The sequence below is a fragment of the Chinchilla lanigera genome, unplaced genomic scaffold (genome assembly GCF_000276665.1).
Source record: "Chinchilla lanigera isolate Chin_1 unplaced genomic scaffold, ChiLan1.0 scaffold00121, whole genome shotgun sequence".
Classification (NCBI taxonomy): domain Eukaryota; kingdom Metazoa; phylum Chordata; class Mammalia; order Rodentia; family Chinchillidae; genus Chinchilla; species Chinchilla lanigera.
The window spans coordinates 3,296,079-3,315,600 of record NW_004955522.1 but is presented as its reverse complement, the minus strand read 5'-3'; the positions used below and the strand labels follow the sequence as shown (position 1 = coordinate 3,315,600).

The 19,522-nt window shown below is 41.6% G+C and overlaps 1 long non-coding RNA gene across 3 annotated transcripts in view; it reads left to right on the top strand.

Annotated features, from left to right (window-relative positions):
- Positions 1-1,779: 1,779 nt before the first annotated feature.
- LOC102027222 overlaps positions 1,780-19,522 on the top strand; it is a 31,864-nt gene continuing 14,121 nt past the window's right edge. Inside the window, exons 1-4 of one of the 3 annotated variants that reach the window (XR_264621.1) lie at positions 1,780-2,223; positions 12,657-12,817; positions 16,687-16,781; positions 18,355-18,446. This is a non-coding gene — a long non-coding RNA (uncharacterized LOC102027222). The remainder of the gene's footprint in view (positions 2,224-12,656; positions 12,818-16,686; positions 16,782-18,354; positions 18,447-19,522) is intronic. The other 2 variants (XR_001231908.1, XR_001231909.1) reach the window with 2 other exon arrangements.

Genomic DNA, 19,522 nt, shown 5'->3' with positions numbered 1-19,522 from the left:
GGGTTTGTATGTTCATTCTCTCATTATGCAGTCACTACTGGGTCTTTCTTGGCTCTGTTGGATGACAGCAACGCAAGAAGAGTGTCTCAGCAGAGGACAGCTGCTCTGGTCTGCACCTGGGAGGTCAGGCTTCTGTGACCTTCTGGGATTCAGGCTTCTACCCATGCAGCTGTGCCAGTAAGGACAGCAAGTGACCTAAATCAGCTGTAGCTGACCGGTTGTTCCTACACCGGCTTGATCAATCCCACCACAAGAAGAATGTTCTGATTGTATGAGACATGCAGCCCTTTTATAGAAATTTCAAATTCTTCCCTTAATGGTGCATACATTCCTTTTGTTTCTTGCAAGATATCCCTGTGAGGTGGACTCAGGCAGGTCATATGTGTGTATTGTGCCCTTACTGTTTGCTTTACTTGTATGAACTTTTTCTCCTTACAGTTTTCTACCATGCGATGTGCAGGAGTTCCCCCAGGTCTATTACAAGGGGCTAAAAATAATAAATGGAGGATCCCAGGAAGAAATAATTTATAAGTTTTGAACTGTTCACTGTCTTAAGTAGTGGGGTCAAACCTTGTCCCATCCCACTCCACCCCATGTGGGACATGAATCATCCCTTTGCCCAGCATATTCAGACTGTGTTCAGTGGCCACCCATCGGTCACTTAGTATCCCTCTTGTTAGCAGATCAGCTGTCACCGAGCTCAGTACTCATGTTCAAGTAACTGAGCTCAGTACTTGTGTTCAAGTTACTTACTAATGGTCTCAAAGCGCAGGCATAGTCTAGGTTTTTTCCCACCCTTGGATCTTAAAAGACTCCAGACTCTTTTGCATATCTGTGTTCTTTCTCTTCTTGCTTTCGTTATTCCTCCATACAAGATTCATTTTTCTTTCCTTCACATCTGGCTGGATTGTACAGTTTGCCATAAATTTGCTAAATTACTAGATGCCTTTATCTCTTTCTGAAATAAAATATAGAACCCTCTGAATTTTATTTCTGATCAGTGCTTGTCTCTCAACAGAAACTACCTTCTGTGCTCAAGGCAGACAAGCCCTGCAGGCAGTTCATTTTTGTGTGTGCATTTGCTTATCTGAGTAAAGCAATAAAGTTCTTTTTCATAGACTTGTAGACCCCTGAAGCAGGAAGGGATCTCTGAGGTCAGGAAGGCTAATATTCTCCAAATGTGGTCTTTTGGGAGTATGAAAGATGATGTTAGGTAAGCATTTTGAGTAATTTTAGTTGTTATGTACTTATTTCAGCGTTAGTAGAAAAGAAGTAACTGGAACATTAAACCACATGTGTTCATAAATATTCTTGTCTGAGATGAGGCTGCAGTAGATGGTGCCTTGGGAACCCATTATATTTAGTATGTATGAATTACAGGCATTGTCAGGAAATACCTGGATATGACAAAGATCATGAAAGTAGGATTTGGGGAAGATCATATCTGCTCCAATCTCTTTAGTGCTACACAGGAGCTCCTAAGGAGAGCAGACATTTATCCAAGGCATCCGTTCTACAGAAGTGGGAGTAGGATTAGGTAGAGAACTTTGTTCCGTGTTCTGAGGGACAATGTTCTTTCATTCATTTTCAAAGGCCCCTTTCCTTAATCCATTTTCTGTTGCTGTAACTGAATACTGGAGGCTAGGTACATTATAAAGAAAACAGTTTTATTTGGCTTATGAGTCTGATAGTTGGTGGGTCCAAACAACATTGTGACAACACCGTGGTGAGGTAATTCTGGTTACATCATTATAGCAGAGAAACACAGAGGGAACTGTCCACATGCACCAGGGCCAACCACATGGAGTGGCCTCACTTTGTAACAACCCACTCTGAAAGCCCGCTGTTAGTCTGTTCATCTCTGAACGTCAATCGTGTCATCTCTGTGACTTTCCACCAGACCTCCTCTCTTAAAGGTTCTATCACTTCGCCCCCAAACTGGGGACCAAGGTTCTAGCACATGAGCCTTTGGGGAGACACTCAAACCATAGCCAAACTCTAGCACCCTTTCTCAGCACCTGTGAGCTCAGCTCAAGATTGGATACCATAATCAAGTCCTCAGAAGGCTCCGGGGGCTGGATTTTCAAAAGCACAAGAAGCTGGACAAAAGCCTGTTCTAACCCCAGAGTGAATTACCTGGAAGAGTACAAGAAACTCACTTTCAAAGACACAAGTTGGTTGCTCATTGGCTCCTGAACAACAGAGACTTCACTGGGTAACAAGGTAAGTGAATGCATTGCTCTATTCACCAAAGCAAAGGCCCACAAGCTGCTGGTTGCTCCCACTAATGGGAGCTTCGGAATGCAGTTAATGGGTTAGTATAGTTTTTATTGTAAAAGCAAACTAAATTAAACTGATAGTTTTAATTAAATTTGAATCGGCTGTGATTTTACTCAGTTTTAAAGGCCACTTGAGACACTAGTGTTGCACTTAAAATCTAGTGTTGTAATTAGTGACATCTACATTTATTATAATGGTTACTGCACTTTATTGAATTTATTCAGGAGTAAACAAAAGCTCAGCATCTAAAGAGCTTGTATTACAGCGTAGGTTGGCTTTGGAAGCCTGTTTTATCTTTGTTAGGATGTCAGGTGACAATGCTGATCTCAAAAAGAGAGGTTCATGCTGCAGCCAGCCATCCAGCCACAGATGAAGACCTTAGGTTACCTCAAGTTAGACTCTTCCTGAGCACTGTAATGATGCTTTGGTTGCGTTCATGCTCTGGAAAGTGCAAATTTTGTGCATGTTAAGCATCCTCCCATTTCCCAGTACTTCTGGAGTTCAGGGTCCATGTTGTACACTGCATATTTTTGTCTTTTCCAACTTCACATAGCAACCCTAGCCACTAGTACAAAAGAATTCAGGCAGCGACTTCAGGAGATGAGCCCATGAGAGGGGAGCCCCATGATGAGATTAGTGTACTTGCAAGAAGACAAAGAGACTGGAGCTCGCTGTCTGGCATGGGAGGGTCCCACCCAAAGAGGGCCATTGGTAAGTTAGGCAGAGGGCCTTTCTCAGGACCTGGAGTGACCTGGTCATGTGCTTCTTCTCAGCCTTCAGAATGGTGACAGATCAGTTTGTTGTGTTTATGCTACCCACTGCTTATAATAGCTTCCATAATCTGCAAGTTCGAATCTGGACTATCAAGCCACAACTATTACGATCTGGAAATTAGAACTGTGTAGCTGCTCTAGCCAATGTTGGAGAGGAGGAGGCTGCAGGCTACCTGAGGGATGCAGTGCATTGGTGGCCAGCATGATCAGTCCTGGTCAAATCAGCTCTAGATCAGTGGTTCTCCTAACTTTGGCGTGGGAAGCATCACCTGAGAGAGGCTTATTAAAAACAATCTCCAGTGCCTCTTCTTTAGAAATTCTGATGTAGTAAGTGAGGGTAGGCAAAAGACAAATTAACTACTTGCTTCCTTCTCTGTTCTTATTCTCAACACAGAACACTCTGACACCACCTGTCAGAAGTGGGCTTTTCCTAAACATCTGTTTAGTTCTCTGGCATACACCCACTGGATGTCCCACGAATCATGTCAGTTCTGATGCTATCTACCTGAGTTAGCATCAGAGCCCATGGGCTAAGGGCTCAGTTTTGTGAGACCATCCTCACTTCAAGGGCTTCTACAACTTCTGACGGACAGGCTCTAAATTGGGGGTTCCCAGGTCTCCCTTCTCAGGTTCCATCATTTGCTAGAATGGTTCACAGAACCCAGGACAGAAATTTACTTACATTTACTGATTTATTATACAGGCTACAGATGAAGGGCTGGATGAAAGAGATGCAGAAGGTGAGGGCTGTGAGAAAGGGTCCACTTCCCTCCTTCATCTCTCTGTGTTCAACCACCTGGAACTCTTTGAACCCCATAGCTTGGGATTTTATGCAGGCTACATACATAGGCATGACTGATTCTTAACTCAATCTCCAGCCCCCCTCCCCTTCCAGGAGGGTGAAGGGTGAGACTGTTCCAAGTTTGTTAATCCTAAATGGGTCTTTCTGGGGACCAGCTCCTACCCAGGAGCCAGCAATAGCCACCTCATTAGAATAAAAAATGTTCCCATCACCAGGGATTTCAGAAGTCTGTGTCAGGAAGCAGGTCAAAGACCAAACATGAGAACCAAAGATGCTCTTAGCAAGACCACTGCTCAGAAAATTACAAGGGTTTGAGTTCTCTGTCAAGAACCAGGGGTGGAGACCAAATACCTATTTCTTCTTATGTTCCAATACCACAGTAAGTACATGGGCAAAACTTCAGTTGAGACATTTTAATCTAAAGCATTAATTTAATCTAATGGACTCCTCAAAAAAATCCACTGATACACAGAAATAAGAACATCTTCTCAGAGGATTGCCATGTTCTCCACTCTGAGAGGCGGTCCATATGGGGACAGTCCCTTAAAAATTGTTTGATGAGTGAGATTAAAGTAAGGATTATACTTTTAATTAAAAATTAATACAGGAGTATGTAACATAAAATACAGGAGTATGTAACATAAAAATGAGTTACCTCATGTCCATTCAATCACCTTCCCCAGCAGCAAGCAGCCCACTGTCTGGCACACTATGCTCGTAGCTCTTTGCTGTCATAATCATACACATAGCTGTAAGCAGGTGTTGCTCTGCTAGATTTTCCCTACTTGTTACTTTGTTCTAAGTTCTGAAGATTTTCTCCACTCTGTCTTTTTATGTGCATAGGTTATTCCTTTTATGTAACATTGCGTTCTTGTTTTATTACTACAGATATTTTGCCAGTACCTTTAAGGATGATGTTGAGGGTCATTTATTTTTGATGCCCTCCGTGTTACCAGTTTTCTTGTTGTTTGAGTTGATCTTTCTCTGGCAGTTACAGTCACTTTCCGAATGAGCCTGGTGATCTTCATTCTCCCATATGTAGGAATGAAGCAATAGGGATGGTTGATTGGCACTTTCACTTTGGGTACAACAGGAATTTAGACATTTTGCTTTGGAATCCCTAACACTATCATGAGGAATATGTTCCTAAGGGATGCTTATATCTACATTCACCCTAGCAGCCCTATTTTTTCTCTATTTATTCAATTTATTTATAGGAACAGTCTTCATTGGCGTTGCTTCTCCTTATGGGTATTTTTATTGGAGGCAAATACCCACCTTTAGGACATTCTGAACACACAGGAAGCAGAACTGACTATTCTGTTTGTAGAACTTAAGTTAAATGCATTTTCTTCCTTCCTATTTTCATTTATTTGCTGTGTTTATGAGTGGCAAGTCTAACAAGTTTTCTCATTTTAAGGTTGAGCAACAAATCTCAAATTTTCCAAGGGGGGTGATACATGTACTCACAAAACATTCTAATATTTACAAGTTCACTGTAACAAATCCCAGGAAAACAGATCTGGCTATTTCAGTAGGGATTAAGACTTGCAATACTTCTACATTGCTTAGATGGATTTGGGGTTTGAATCTGGAGGAATTGTGTTTGGAAAGAACAGTGAACTTTAATCAAACTGAAACAAATCCAAGACCTTTGCATCTGATTCCATTCAAACTTATGGATTTGGAATCTGTACAACCAGAGACTACTTAATAACAATCAATCAAACAATCAAACAAACAGCAAAGACAAACCCTGAACTCAATGAACATGGGTCCAACAGGAAAAAGTCAGGTGTAGTTTCTCTTTGATCAATTTAAATCCAATTACTCAGGGCTGGGGATTTAGCTCAGCGGCAAAAGCGCCTGCCTGGCAAGTGCAAGGTCATGAGTTCGGTTCCCGGTACCGGAGAAAAAACCAAAAAAAAAAAAATCCAATTACTCTTACCTTTGTCAATGTGGACTTCTGGAGCATGGAACACCAATTTCAGAATTTCACATTTTGTTCACAAAAGGTTTAAGAGTCAACAAAACATCTTAGACCTCGATAGAGTCTTATAGATGAATTGAAACACATTCCTAAATTGGATAGCTAATGATGTGCAAAAAGCCATATAAGGAAGAGGTTAAAAAATGGGTTTTGAATGCAGGTGTACATGAGTTCTCATCTGCATTGGCTTGGGGGTGACATCGTTGTTTCTGTTCACAGTCTACTGGTCAGAACTAATCACAAGGTCCCCACATAATTGCAGGAGAGCTTGAGAAATAGGGGGTGGTGCACAGAATATTTGGTAAGCACTAACTCTGCCAGAATTGTCATCACTATCATCAAATCTAAAGAGATGGAGCACTTTTGTTTATGTTTCTAGAACTAGTTATGAGTAGAATTAGGAGTAGAGGGAAAAGAAGAAATGTTGAATGACCGTGGTGGTCACTATACACAAAGTCCTTTTGTTTTACAAGTTGTGAACCTTAGGTTCCCAGAGTTCAAGCGATCTTCTCAAGATGTGGAGTGAATTAGAAATAAAACTCAGTATTATTTTTCCTCTTTAGCTTCCTTGTCTCTCCTCTCCTTGAGATTTCCGTCATGCCATTTCACAATAATTTCTATGACGTTTTGCCTCCAAATGACTGAAGAGTTTATTATCACCAAGACAGGATAAGTCTTTCAGTGCAATGTATGAGCATGTAAATTTTATGATAATGAAAAACATTTACTTCCACAACTAGATAGCGCATTGGAACATGAAGCACACATTAAGATGACTGTGGAAAACATCCCTCATCTGAGTGATTAACATTTGGTGTCAAGAGATTTGTGTTAAGGCCAGGAAATGTGTCTTTAAATTCCGGAATGAATGTCACAGTGACAAAACAGTCTTCTAACGTGAGGACACAATAGATGCTTCATTGAGGCAGAACATTCTTCTGGAACTCTGATTCCAAACTATGAGGTCCTGGTCTAATTAAGTGAAATACATGGGCACCATCCTCAGTGTTGGTTGGACTTCCATTTTGCTGGGCTAAAAAATGGTCAGAGATTTTTTTTTCTTTTTTTTCTTTTTGCAGTACTGAGGATTAAATCCAGGACTGTCTCAGTGATTTACATCCCAGGCCCATTTTTATTTTGTTTTTTAGTTCTGAGATAGGGTCTTGCTAAGTTGCCCAGACTGGGTTCAAACTTATGAGCCTCCTGCCTTTGCTACCCAGAATGTTGAGATTACAGTATGTGCCACTACACCTGATTTAAGAAAGGCCAGTGTCTTAGTCACTTTCTCATTACTGGGACATACCTGCAACTTAAAGGAGGAGAGGTTTATTTTGATTCACATTTCAGCCCAGGGCCAGCTGGCTTCAAAGAAGAAACATCAGAACAGAAGGGCATGGTAGGGGAGAGCTGCTAATGGCATGGTGGAGCAGAACTAGCGAGAGGTCAAAGGAGGACCTGAGTGGAGATTGACCCTTCTAGGTCACACACACAGAGTGACCCACCTCTTCTGAGCAGACCCCACCTCATGACAGCAAGTTAGCTATAAACCTCCATCATCCAGTCACTGTCCCACAACCCCACTGTGAGCAAATGAGCCTCTTGGGGGACCTCAATGTCACAGGTTCCAGGAAACGTCTTCCATTGAGAATGGCATCCCCTTGAGGGCATGGATAAGGTGCTTGATTGCAGACCCATTTAAGGCAGCTTCCATTTCCAGTGGCATGAAGTATCTCTCCCAGGAGCTTTAAGCCTTTGTGTGGACAGGCCTGGGACTAGGTGTCCAGCTTTCCAGTCACCCCTGCCAGGGAAGCAGCGTGGGAATGGAGGTGTCATCCTGGCAGTGAGTCTCTCAGCCCAAACACTTCACCTCAGACCACATGCATCAGAGACAAACTGGTTGGCTGAGCCTTTTCTAATTCCTAGTCAAGCAAAACTGTGAGCAAAAACAAAAGGTTTGTTTTAAGGTATGAACTGTTGGACGCTCATTACACAGCAGTTGATAACTGGTATGTCTATCGCCCATGGCTCCTTTCTGGGTACAAGTGTCAGCTCTAAAACCAGACCACTTGGGTCTGAGTCCTCCCTCTGTGCCTTAGAAGCCATGCGACCTCAGGCAAATTACAGAAATACCCCTCTCCCTCAGTGTCTTCATCTATAAAATCAGGGTGCTGGACTTACCTCATAGGGACTAAATTCATTATTTCTGTAAGTCTCTAACGCAGTACTCAACTATTCAAGTTTCATTTTGAAGGCCTACTCTGTGCCAACTACTATTTTGGACTCTAGGGACATTTCTGAAAATATTGGCAAACGATCTTCTACTCATGCCATTTACCTTCCAGACAAATATTACTAGTTCCTCCCTCCCCTCCTTATATATATATTTAAAAAGAATGGACAAGCAAAACCCAGCACTCATGGAATCAAGAGTCTTTTAGAGATAGAGACCCTCAATCTATAAGACTCAATATACACCAGTTAGGGTGTTCCCTAGTCACATTTCAGCACAGCCCCCCTGTTTTACATGCATAATCTTTTTTTTTTTGTTTTTTTTTTTGTTTTTTCTCCGGTACCGGGAACCGAACTCACGACCTTGCGCTTGCCAGGCAGGCGCTTTTGCCGCTGAGCTAAATCCCCAGCCCCTACATGCATAATCTTTGATTACAGACTCTACTGATTTATGGAGGCAACCACAACACCCTTAGAAAGGAAAATACCTGTACATCTGTGGTCAGTTTAAACTGTCTGAGTCAGTGTCCTTACTTGTAAGATGGACTGATCACAGTGAAGAAAATCTGAAGTTTGACCCACCCCTGATAACATGTATGTCCATCAAAGGAAGGGACAAGAGGTCACCAAGAAGGCTGTGTGGACAGTGAGGTAGAAGCATATTTTCTGCTCATGAAGGTGAGGGGGTTAGGCCCATAGGGATGATATTGTCTTTAAACCTCAAATTCATATTCATGGTCAATTATGTATACGTGCAGTGTCAGGGACAAAAAGAAAGCATGTCTCACATGTGACTGGAAATGGTAAGCTACATGGCCGCCATGTTACTGCATTATGGTGGGGAGGTTTCCTGAAGAGAAGGTTCCCACTAGTGGGAGGTTCCACCTACGTTCTCACATCCACACATTCAACAAGCACCATCCTCTTTCCCTGTTTGTCAAACTCACATTCCTTTTATAGCAGGGTAATTGCACCATTGTCTTTGGCAGGCAGACTTCTTACTTAGAAAAATACTCTTGCAGAGTGGCCCAAATTAATTTGTAAATAATTCCCACAAGACTGTGGCCTTCTAACTAAATTCCATGAGCACTAATGAATTGGGAAAACACTGGTTCATAGGATCACTTAGTAGCCTTCTGGGACGAAGTAACTCTAGTAGACAGGAGAAGCCACAGAGATAATAGCCTTAATAAGAATTTAGATTTAATCTATTAGGACACTGTCTTAGTCACTTTCCTTGTCACTGGGACAAGATACGTGACATTCACAACTTAAAGGAGGAGAGGTTTATTTGGGATCATAGTTTCAGAAGTTTCAGTCCATGGCTGGCAGGTTCCAAGGGAGAAACAGCATGGTGGGCGGTCTGCTGTGGAGAAAAGCTGCTCACATCATGGCGGCCAAGAAGCAGAGAGAGAAGCTAGGACCTTAGAAGGCAGATACACCCTTCAGGTTATGGCCCCATGACCTGCCTCTTCCAATCAAACCACACCTCATAACAGCACACTGGGCTCTGAATCAATGATCTAATTATCTAATTACCGTCCTATGAGTACATGAGCATTTTGGGGGACATTCTGGTTCTAACCATAACAGACACATTCACAGAAGCTGGGAAAAATCAGCCACAACTATTATATCCTTTGACTTATTTAGAATGGCCGAAAAATAAAGTACTTCTATCTAATCCCATATGAGTATGGAATTGTTTTCAATTGAGCTTCTGCCATTTAAAAATATATCAAACATAATGCACATGATAGAGAAAATGATTCTCAATATGGCTTGATCAGTGATGACCAAGCAACAAGCAACCTGAGTACATCATTCTCCTTGCTTGAAATAATTCTGTTGTCCTCCCTTTCCCTCCTATCTCTATTTACCCTTCTCTTATTACTCATTTCAAATTCTACTCCTTGCAAATAGCTGCTTCTGTGGATCACAATGGACCTGAGATCCACAATGTGTTCTCTTTTGAATCCTAAGTTTACCACATGGCCTAGATTCTATCATCTCTTTATGAAGTTAACTTGAATTTTAGGTTAACCTTGGGTTAGAGGCCAATTTGGATGTACAGTCTGTGGCTAGGGGTATTAATCTCTATTCCTATTCTTTTGATTACAAAGTGGAGTCTGTATAAAACTCCCTAGGATCCCGCCAGTACATCTATGCCTCTTTAAAAGGTATCTCCATGCACTGCATTCTCATGCAGTGCTAAAATCTGAAGTGCAAAAGTGGCCCCGTGGTGAAAGACAAATATGTGTGGGGGAAATTCAAAATTCAACAGGTCTTTATAGTAAGGGTGTATCAGAGTGTTCAATAGATTTCTCTTACTTTCCAAAAGGAGGCAAGAGTAAAAAACACCATGTATACTTGAGACTTAATTTCCATAGATTTATTTAGTTGTGATGGTCTCCTTGGTTTTCTAGAAATGCGTGTGTTACCCTTTTGTGGACACTCAAGTGACTTCTAGAAACATCTTCCATTCTCAGGTCTTGTTTTACCTGAGGGTAGAATATCTAAGGCTTCTCATTCTGCAGAAAGGAGTGGTCCTGACCCAAGAGACTATACAAGGTGGTCTTCCAGTTCTTGTCCTTCCTTTGGGAGGAGTTAATCATGAACCATGATGAAATTTATTTTACTGAATACTATGCATTATAACTTTTGTCATCTACCAGAAAAACCTTTTCCTCCTCACATCTCAGTCCAAAAGGAAGACTGCTATTTCTCTTGCTGAACACTCACAGATTTAAAGATGAGTAGTTCTACCACAACTTACTGCTCGTGATGGGGCAAGAGTTGTGTGATTTCAGTCCCTGTATTTGGAAATGCTCAGGAAGCCTGTCTATTTCCTACTTTCATCCTTAGAATCAGCTGAGAGTCATGATGTAAGAGGAGTATGAGCTTTGGAGCAAACCCAACTTGACTTTGAATATCTGCTCTATTTCTTATCACCTTCATGGGTTTGGAGAAGGAACTGTTTCTTATCTACAAAATTAGAGTGTTAGTGCACCTGCCCTTCGTTGGAAGGCTGTGACCCTCTCCTTTCTTTGCAAACTGAAACCCAAGCGGGGATCCAATGCCAAGTTACTACCTTAAGTCCGTCTATTGCTCATGTGTTTTCAAACTGCTCTTCCTGTAGGTGAGACTTCTTTTCCCATGCCTCCTTGCCTTCTCCGTGCATTTTGGCACACAGACCTTTCATGGCTGTCTCACTGCTAGTTTTTCTGCACCTATGATATCCAAAAAATAGAAACGTTGTGATTATTTTAGACTCTCTCAGTTCAATCAGGAACTGAAATAAAATCTTGGGTTATTTTTTTTCAAATAAGTTAACATTTCCCAAGTGTCGGTCATGCACACCTAATTCTATTTTCTAAGAGACACTTTGGAACAGCCTTAACTGCAAAAGTGATCATCCTAAATCTATCATTCCCTTAGTTTATATCCAAAGGATCACAAACTTTTTTTTACAAACTGATCCTCTTTTAAAAATGTTAAGTAATTTAAATTTCCATTATGGAAAAATTAAAATATACAACATAGAGATAATGTAGGAAAATCTCATATACCCAGGAGCCAGCTTCCACAATTAACAGTTTATGGGCAATATTGTTTCATTTATATGTTTCTCTTCCTCTTTACCACTGGATCATTTTAGAACAAATCCAAGACATTTTGTCATTTCACCTATGACTATAAATGTATATTTTTAAATGATAAAACATCTTGTAAACATATAACTGTAATGCTATGATCATTCCTAAGCCACTAAGAAAAAATGTTAAAATATTATGTCAGTCATTTTGAATGGAGAAAGAAAGATAAAAATGTATAGTACTTGCTGTTCATTATAAAGCCCTCAAGGATTAACAAAATAGTGACAAATAAACCTGAGCAATTTGTGGTCTTGACCTTCACCCTATTAGAAGAATCTGTAAAAATTCTAAGATCACAGAAGTGAAATCTATGGGATGACCATTTAGTTAGTGTTTCTGAGCCTTTGTTGGGATCATGATTCTCCCCAACCAGCAAAGATCACTGGAATCTGAACATTGCTAAAGTCTCATAGACATAATTGCTGGGCTTCTGTGAGCTGCAGTTGTTGACTGTTTCACCAATGTTAGAAATAACTATATCATTGATAGAAGATGATTTCTTTTGGAATCAATAGAGTTTGCTGCAGTATGGGTTTTGGACCCAAATGGGAAGATCAGTATGTTTATGATAGTATTATTCCTCCCAGGCAGTAGCAACAAGGACAGAAGAAAAATCTTCGAACTATGTCCTAAGTATGCTACTGGAGGACCAATAAGTATTCCCAAGTGGCAGCAATTCCTATTGAAGTGTGCTAGAATGTCTCTTTTTAGAAAAGTGCCAAGTTAATTAACACCCTATAGGACCTTGTTACAGCTCTGAATGACTACATCTGCTGATAATTTAATCATTATAAATGTGACACAAGGAAATCGAGCTTCACATTCTGTTACATAATGTAAATTGACAGTGAATACTGCTCAATAGTGTGATGTCATTAGTAAGGTTGTTTCTTAAATTCATAACAAGTATCAAGTAATTTTCTCAGTAGGCTAAGAAAATAGACTCAATACATGTGATAGTTTGGAGATGCAGAACACCTTGGGCACATCCGACCTCCTTTCAGAAGTTGTGGACTGCTGGTGAGAAGGTCATATGGGCATGGATCTCTATCACAGGTCAAGAAGGTTCTAGAAGGACATCCTGTAGGTAGGTTGAAGGACTTTATGGTCACTGCTCTTCAGGTTGTCTTCAACTGTTGACAAGGGAGGAGGTAGAGGGTGTGTTGCTCTCAAGGGCAGTTAGCCTGGGAAGTGTGCATAGATAGATTTACCATGCTAGAATGAGGGAAGGCAGGGGTGAGAACAGAAACTGGCAGATGAGCCTCCTCTTGGGCTTCCACAGGCTTTCATGATTGTGTCCTGCAATCCTTTCTGGTCGGAACATTCTGAGAGATTCTTGGGTCCAGTGTCCCCCTCCTCAGTAGTGGAGAGAGCAACCATACAATGCTGGGACAGCATGAACTCCACTGTGATCATGACCCCAGGCACCTGGTGTGGCTCTGGCAGAGTCAGCCTGCATGTCACACATGTCCTGCTGCTTGGTGAGGATCTTTCCTTCCTGCTTGCCCCCACTACCTTGTCCTACTCCTCAGTGTTGCTGGGAGGTATTGGCCTCTCCTCTTCCATGACTAGTTTTATTTTTCCTTCCAAACGTCCCACTGGAGTTAAATGAGAGAAGCCTTTCTACCTCCTTCAGGTAGAGTGGCACTGTGCTTACAGTTAAAACACAACCAAAGCCAACCAACAAATAAAAATGATCAACAGCAAAAGCAAAAGGCATATGCTTTCAGCTACTAGCAAGGATCACAGCTGCAAAAGGTTTGGGTTGGATGGAAGAGAAAGACTATAGTTCTTTGGGGATTCAGTCTTGGCAACTGTAGAGTTTTTAAGACATGACAAAAATGATCAGAAATGGTGAAGATAAGGCTTGGGGAGCAGGGTCTGAATTTTCAGTTTTGTCTCTGTAGAATGAAGACTGGAGCACCCACCCAAAAACTGGAGCACCCAGGTGGATGGGGGCTCTCAGTGGGGGCTCTGGAGACAAAGTCTCAGGAATGTATGTGCATCTGGTAATAACCTCAAGGAGACAACAGGTAAACCATTCCATGGGCCAGTGTGGGCATGATTTTATCTGACAGCAAGGGACAGAGGCAAGAGTGAGTCTTAGGCCAGCAGCCTGAGGAGCTTCTGGGCACCATTCCCTGGGCACCAAGGGAGTAAACATGTCCAACCTGGCTGGTAAGGTGTGAAGAGTGAGTTATTCTGGAAGTCCCACAAGGTGTGGTGGCTGGGCAATCAAACTATGGAAAAATGGGTTTCAAATGTAGCTTGTTTTGTGTTCTAGGATAATAAATTACCTGGTTTGAAATCTGTACTTTTTTCTTCTTAGTAAATAAATACATGGTAATTATAGAAGACTGTATACTTTAGATAATAAAAATAAAATTTAAACAAAACTCCCCAAATATTCAATTATATAGAGATAACAATTATATAGAGATAACAACTTGATAGAAATTCTTCTTCTTTTTCCTCCCTTCCTTCTCTCTTTCATCTCCTCTGATATGTGTGTGAAAATATATATATAATATATATATATATATATATATATATATATGTATATATGTAGCCACTGCACATTCCATTCCATTTTGTATCCTTTTTCCTCCTTAGTACTGAAGATCCCCTTTTGTGTATCTGTGATGTTATTTTTGATGGCTGAGTACCCTGTAAGAATTACTAAACCTCATTGCCTAACCATTGACATGGGACTCTTTATATCATTTTCTTTTGTCCAGCACAGCAGGGAATTGGGAGATTATGCTCCCTAAGCTGCACCTTCACTTGTGAGCTCTTCAGGTCTGCTGATGAAGAAATGAGAAATACTGCATCATAGATTCTTGGAGTAGAAACAAAACTTGGTTGTGGTTTTGGAAAAATTTGACCTAGTTTGCTTAGGCATCATTTATAACCATCTGACACCTTGAGTATTATAGTCTGTAGTTGACAATACCTGAGAATTTACTATGTCAGAAAGTAACCAGTGATGTTATTCATTACTATGGCAGGATATTTTTCCATGCAGTGACCCAAAATCAGCTTTAAGATATGAACCCACTGCCCTCACTCTATGACCACAGACCGGGTGACATAGGCCAGAAGGTTCGTCTTAGTCAGATTTTAAATGATGGGCCCAAATATCTGACACTTGCAATTTAAAGGAGGGGAGATTTTATTTTGGCTCACAGCTTCAGAGGCTTCAGTCCATGGGCAGTTGGCCCTGAGGCAGAAACGTGGCAGAAAGGCATTGTGGAGGAATCTTCTCAACTCATGGCATTTAAGAAACAGAGATCTGGGAAAAGCCCAAGAGGATGGGGCCAGGGACCAGATATAATCCTCAAGGTCACACCCCATGGCCTGCCCAGAAGTGTGCTTTGTCAGCTTCCTAGGCACCTCTCACGTCAATCAAATTGACAGTCAAGATTAGCAGTTATGAGGCTTAACCTTGACAGCTCTCAGTTTTCTCATCTGTAAAACAGGTACCGTAGAAGAATATGCTTATGATGTGCTAGGAATATTAAGGAGATAAAGCATGTGAAGTGCATAAAAAGAGCTCATTGTCTGCTGTGACCAGGACACCTAGACGGTACCATAGCACAGGATGTGTTAGGTACCTGCACCCAGCAGTCCTGTGGCACTTTAAAGAGCTGCCTGTCTCATATCCTCAGGTCAGTCTGCACTTGTTGACCCTTATTACCTTGGTCCTTGTAGGACAGCAGTTCACATTCCCACACATTATACTCAGCTCTGTACCCCAGACATACTTCCTTCTGACATCTTGAGTGGTTTAGCTCATCTCTTCAAACTCTCCAGCTCTCTGCATTTCCCCAGACAAACCCAGCTTTTGTGATTAGATATTCAAAGAATCCCCACCAAGTACATAATATTCTTCCCTGCCCTAGAGTGCCCATCCCATTCCAGCCTCAGGGGACACGGGTGAGGGACATCTTTGTGCAGATGACTTCTGTTTCAAAGGAACAGATGTGAAACTAGAGCTCTTCCAATGTTTGGTATCACTTGCTTCCTGCTTTCATCTGAATAAAAACATTCTGAACGTGGAAAGGACACAGTGTGAGCTGCCTTAAGGCAGAGAGCTTGTTCTTCCTTGTCTTCCTTGTTCAAAGACCGCGTTATTAACAGCCATTGTGCACCCAGCTCTCAGCACGTGCAGCTACCCTGCTAAGTCTCTTCATTCCACTGGGACTGTTGCAGCAGCACCATGAGGACAGGTATTCTACTGCTCTCCTCTAACAACTGGGAGGCCTGAAATTCAGAGATTATCAAAATGTCCAGTCATATCAATTCAAAGCTAATTGATAGATGTAGGAGCCAAACAACGATTAAAATATTGTGTTTAGTATGGTCAAGTGGATGGGCAAATGTGGTTATAGATTTATAGACAATGGGACTATTGGTGTCTTCTCCTATCCTTCCCTCTCATGAGTTAAGATTCTGGGAGAAGGCAACTGAGGGAAAAGAAGGATTGAAGAGCAGTTTGCTGCCCCTTATTTGTCTGGGGGAAAAAGGGAGGATCCTCAGAGCTCAGTAGAGGAGGAAAGGATCCTCAGAGCTTGCTTCCCATAGATAGGTTAGCTTCACTCAATCACCAAGCATAGATCAGTGATTCCCATAACCCAACCTCACTCCTGTGTGGGCAAGGGAAAATGCTGGGCCCTCTTGAACTGCAGGACCCTCACCACGAGACATAGTTCCAGGCCCAGGAGGTTCCTCTTTCAGTCCTCCATTCACACTTCAATCCAGGCTGTCCTGACTTTAGGGCAATTGTGTCTTTCAACTGGCATTCCCGCATCTCAGTGGTTCATGTACCAAAGAACTTTGACTTACCATTCAGAATAGCATAGGAATGATTTTAGGAAAAGAAAAAGTAATCCTAAGTCTTTTAAATGTATCAGCATTTTTAGGATACTTAAAAACACAGTGTATTTTGCTTGGCAGAATTCCTGCTCTTGACACCATGGGTGATTCTTCTTGTGCCAGCAAACCAAGCCATTTTGACAGCACACAGGACCGGCGCTGTTTGCTAAGAACCAGTAAGTGAAAGAGAAGGTTAACAGATTTCTCAGGTCCCCCTACTCTGACCAGCAATCTAGTCCAGACTGATGTCTTTTTTCTCATTAGAATAGATCAGAGAGAATGGTGTCTTGCTTCTAATTAAATTCTCATCTTTGCCCAACTGTTTGAAAGGGCAACTGTCTTAAACCTTTGAACTTTATTTGTAATACAAAGCTTCAATTAGATAAAGGACAATAATTAGCAGATCTTTTATCTTTGGATATAATTAAATCTTTAAGAAGGGACATTTTAATCAATGAATTGTAATGACAAGTTCATAAATTAATTAATCCCACCAATGGAGGCTTGGCAGTAATCAATGGATCTTTAAAGCAGTCCAGGGTGTGGGGACATAGCTGTGGGAATACAGTTGCTCAGTTCGGTTTGGTGTAAAGATTCTCATTTATTAGGGATTAGTTTGTTCAAAAGATGATCCATTTATTTAAGAGAAAGTCATTAAAATATTAACTTTTAATGGGAGAAAAAGCCTTCCTGCAAGTTTTTGCTTGTAAAACTTTCTTCTTAGAGGTCTCAACTCAGACCCCAGGGGCCAGGGTACTTTTATATTCTTATCCTAGAGCGGTTTGCCAATTTCCGGCTTTGATAGCTAGACTGCATTTGAGAGGAAGCGAAACGAAGGTTGACTACCATTAGATATTTTAAGATTTTTCTTTTGAAATGGGTATGAGTAATCTCTGGCCCACTGGCTGCTATTGTCAATAAAGCTTTATAGAAACTCAGGTGAGCCCCTTTGTTTCTGCGTCATGATACCACACTGCAAGGGGGAATTGAATGGTTACCATAGACACTGTGTGACCTATGAAGTTGTAAGAGTGTATTATTTGGCTTCCCTTTTATATTTTACGGTAAAAGTTTGCCAGATCCTATTCTAAAACACTGCATCCTTTTCCCAAACTGTGAGGGATTTGGTAAAATTTAAACTCAGTACAGAACTATGTAGGCAGTGTTTATTGGTAAAGTCTAAGTTAAATATTCCAAATATTAGGTTGTGTCTCTAATAGCATAATAATCAGGTTTTTGGATATCAGTTTTGTCCCGTGTATTAGGAAAAAAGGCAAGGGAAAGGTGGTTTGGATGGGGATTATGGGAAGGAGCTATCTATGCAAAAGTCCTGTGGTGGAAAGGTATATTGCTCATTCCTGAGTAGAGGAAACTGCCCAGTGGCTTAAAGAGTAGGATCAGGGAGGCAGGCTGAGTGTAGAGGTCAGAGGTGAAGCAGATCATCAGGGGCCCTTTATGCCATTGTATTACGTATTAGTTTGCATGAATCCAATCAATTCCTTTCCCTGAACTTCAAACCTTCACGGACTTCACATTTCTCTAGGCTAACGTCCGGAAGCTGTGCCTGGGAGCCAGTGTGGGATGGTTTAGGGTGATCGAGGAGAGTCTTGGAGGTTGGGGGGATGGGAAAGAGGAGGCTGGAAGTGGAGGATACAGGCAGAATATTCAGTGTCCCTACAATTTCTACCTCCATCTTTACATGGCTTTACAATGTCTCTGTGTCTTCTCTCCCTCTCTGTTCTCTGGTAGGGAGGACAGTCATTGGACTGAAGACCCACCCTAAATCCAGAATGATTTCATCTGAAGACCCTTGATTGTATCTGCAAAGAATCTCATTTTAAGTAAGATTCCATTCATAGGTACTGGGGGTTAGAAATGGCTCTATCTTTTGGGAGACATAAATCATCTGCCATTCAGCAGATAATATGATCTGCTTTTAATGTTAAGACCACTGCTTGCTTTCTTGGAGAAGAAAAGGAGGCATAAAAACAGAGCCAGGAGGACTAGCTAAGGGTTTGCTGCAAGCTCCCAGATGTATTTGACAGAGTGCCCCAGTGTGGTAGCCCTATGGCAGGCGAGGGCTGAGGGAGGAGGAAGATGCTACTTACTTGGGACCTGTCTATGACCTGGAAGAAATTAATCAAGGTCAGTTTCTGTAAAGTTGGGTGACTTTTCTACCCACCTCTGAGAGTGGGGACGAAGAGAAGGGCTCAGAAGATTGAGGAGATGATAGTTTAGCAAAGCGTCTGACCCCACACATAGAAGATATATCGTATACTCTGGACATATTTTGGGGGAGTAAATGCAAACAGAAGGTTATTCTCCTAAAGTTCTTCTCTAAGTGTGTGTTTGCTTTGGGCAGGGATGTGGGTCTCCCCTTTTCAAGACTTTTTAAAACCTAACAATACTCACTTGAATGGGGCTTAGAGTTCCTTGTCAGGGAGACATTGGGCTCTTGGAAATATTACTATTATTTCTAGAGCCAAATTTAGCAAAGACGGCTCTGCCTTTAATTACTGGTTGATGCTGAGCTGTACAGGCAAATGATTACATGCACAATTAGTTGTTCCCACAAGTAGCCAATTATGGGAATGATTATTTAAGAAAATTGTGGCTCCTGCTAAAGGGACTTTATATCGTAGCCTCAAAATACATTTCTGTATAAAAATTCCTTTTATTGCATGTGTTATTATTTTTTCCTATCTCCTGGGCTGCTGGAGAAATGGCCCTTGTGGTCTCATTTGTGGAGACAGAGGAATTTTTTGTGTGGAAGCGCAGGCCTTGGGAGTACTGTGAGACTCGGCGAAGAGGGGTTGCATGCTGGGAGCCCTCGCGGACCTAGTCTTGCTCCAGAGACCATGACTTTACCCCATACACGGAAATTAGAAGAAAAGTTAGGAGTCATAATGGTGGATCG